Source organism: Orycteropus afer, unplaced genomic scaffold (genome assembly GCF_000298275.1).
Source record: "Orycteropus afer afer isolate SDZICR_OR568_19922 unplaced genomic scaffold, OryAfe1.0 scaffold00039, whole genome shotgun sequence".
Classification (NCBI taxonomy): Eukaryota; Metazoa; Chordata; class Mammalia; order Tubulidentata; family Orycteropodidae; genus Orycteropus; species Orycteropus afer.
Window position 1 is genome coordinate 15198480 of NW_006921626.1, and position 3019 is coordinate 15201498.

Here is a 3019-nt window from a genome sequence, read left to right on the forward strand (position 1 = left end):
GACAGGAGGTGGGGGAGGCCCAAGTGGAAGGAAGTCTGTCTGTTGGTGCTCTTTATATCCCTTTAAAAAACTTAATAGCTTAAAAATCATTATAGATGTAGTCCATGTTTATTATACAAACTTTGAGAAATGCAGAAAAATATAAAGGAGAAAGTAAAATCTCCAGAACACCACCATCCAAAGATAACAACAACTTTTAATGTTTTGTAAGGTCCCTAAGTGGTACAAACTGTTTGCTCTTGGCTGCTGACTTACAAGTTGATGATTGGAACTCATCCAGCAGTACAATGGAAGAAGGGTGTGGCAATCTGCTTCTGTAAAGATTACAGCCAAGAAAACCTGGGGAGCAGTGAATAAGAACTCTGTGGCAGTGTTTTTTGTTTCAATGTTTTGTATTCTTGCCAGTTCTTCATGTTTACACATATTCATAAAATTCAGATGATTCTATATGTGAAGTTTTATAGTATATTAAATTCTATTTTTTTAATAACTTCTGAAATACTCTATTTTTAAAACTTCTTTAAATATAGCAAGACTTGCAAAAAGAAAAAAAAATCTTTAAAATAAGCCACTTTGTACTAAGAATATCAAGGACATGATTAGGTAGTTTTCTTTGTTTGAAAGTTACATATTGAATATCTAGTATGTGTAGACACTGAGCTAGATGCTGGGGGCTCCAAATGGATGAGGCTCCTGCTCTCAAGAAACCTAATAAATTTTGTTTAAACATGGATATTCAGGTGGATAGATGGGTGGACAGGCTGAACTAGTAGGTATGTCTATGAAGCGGGGAGTGTACCCAGGAACATGTATAGATAGGGTTGGCAGACAATGGTCCTATAAGTTTATGTGTATGATGTGAATTCCCAGGTGTATAGTAGAGCTGACAAGGGGCAAGGCTGTAGTCACTGCTTGGTCACAGCCAGCTACCCAGAGGGACCGAGTAGTTGAACCTGTGGGCTCGGGACCATAGTCACAGGGGACATCAAGCTCAATTGGCATAACATACTACACAAAACATTGTTCTACCTCCTACTTTGGCGAGTAGCGACTAGGATCTTGAAAGCTTGCAAGCTGCCATCTAGATGCAACAATGGTTCTCTCTGCGTCCAGAGCAAAGAAGCATGAAGAAAACCAAAAAATCATGGAAACAATTAGTCATAGCAACTAGTACACCATCCGATCTGCAGCCTATACAACTATGAGACCAGAAGAACTAGATGTTACCCGGCTACCACTGTCAACCACTTGGAAGGGGATGTGGGAGATCCTGGATAGAGAGGGAGAACAATGTGGAACAAAACTCAAAGTCATTTGGAGAAAAAGGTTGTGGTGGCCAGATTTACTGGTCTGATAGAGCCTGGTGGCCCCTAGCTACTCTTCAGGGCTGGAATTGAACCTACACCTGTGGCTTCCAGCCAAACAAAAGATAGGCATATGAGTTGAACGTTTACTTCAGATAGATACACTCCTTGGAGAGAACAATCATGGGAGAAAGAAGGGCTGCTTATGCACAGGGAGATAGCTCAGGGGGCAGGAATGCATGGAGGGATGGACACAGGGAAGAAGTAACTATGGGTAGGAAGTGGGAGGAGAGATGTTGCATTGTGGTAAATTGTGGTCAGTGTCATGAGACAAAGTGTATGTGAACTGCTATATGGAAAGTGAATTTGCTCTGTAAATTTTCACCCAAATCACAATTTAAAAAAAAAAAAAAGATAAAAGACAAATAATACATTAAAAAATTCGTAATTCAGATGACAATGATTTGCTATATAATATTGAAGAGATTTCACCTATTGTCAAGAAAGACAAATGACCCGATATTTTATGTCTAAAGGATATATATAGGCAATTCATGGAGTAAGCCCCAGGGATACAGGTGAGGAGAGATAACTCGGGGACACCCAAAGCAGCAGGCCAGAAGAGCAGGAGAAAGGGGATTAAAGGCCAGGAAGCCAGACAGAGGAACAGTCAGCCACAGGGACCCAGGTGGGGGTGATACGAGAGGTCTCCAACAGCAAGACAAACTTGTCTGTCGGTTTGTCCTACTGTGGTGACATGTAGACATGAGTTTTGAGGCTGAGCCTCTGGTGTTTAAAACCCAGCAAAATGCACCTGGTGCACAGGTAACAGTTAGGCTTATAGACTGAGACAGACTAGGAAGAAGGAAGAGGCCACCACTTCTCAAAGAATTGGCCAGGGAAAACCTTATGAATAGCAAAGAAAATTCATGGAGTAGCAAACACAAATGCTAACAAGCATGTGAGGAGATGTACAAATTTATGAGTAGTCAGGGAAATTCAAAGTAAAGCAACATTTTTGGGTGATTTTAGGCTATTAGAAATTAATGAATTATAATATTTATGTGAAAGTCCCTGGGCTGTGCACGTGGTTTAGTCTCAGCTGCTAATTAAAAGATTGGTGATACCTAAGAAGAAAGTCCTGGTGATTTGCTTCCATAAAGATTATAGCCAAGAAAACCCTATGGGGCAGTTATACTGTGTAACACATGCGGTCACCATGAGTTGTAATTGATGTAACGGCAATAGGTAATAATTATTGCTGGTGGAGGGAAGGACTGGGCAATCAACTTCCGTAAAGTTTTCCCACCTTGAAAACCCAATGGTGGTGGCTATGTGTTATAATTGACTAGATGGCAGTGAGTTTGGTTTTTGGTTTTTGGTGGAGGGAGATGTAGGAAGATAAATATTCTTATATTTGTGATGGAAATATGAACTGTATTGGCTGTTTTGGAAAGGAATATGGCCACATCAATTAAAATAATAATAATAAAAAAAAGAATCTTGGAGTTCCGGCAAGATGGCGGACTAGGCAGAAGGACTGCACAGACCCTCTTCAACAAAGAAAAGGGAAACCGATTAACACAGACACAGAAGTTAATCTTGGACCCCTGAGCCTTGAAGGGAAGAATACAAAAGTGGACTAAACCCCAACTAGCAGAAGAATTTGGGTGAAAATACCAAAAAAGGAGACACACGGAGCTGTGGTCTGGCAG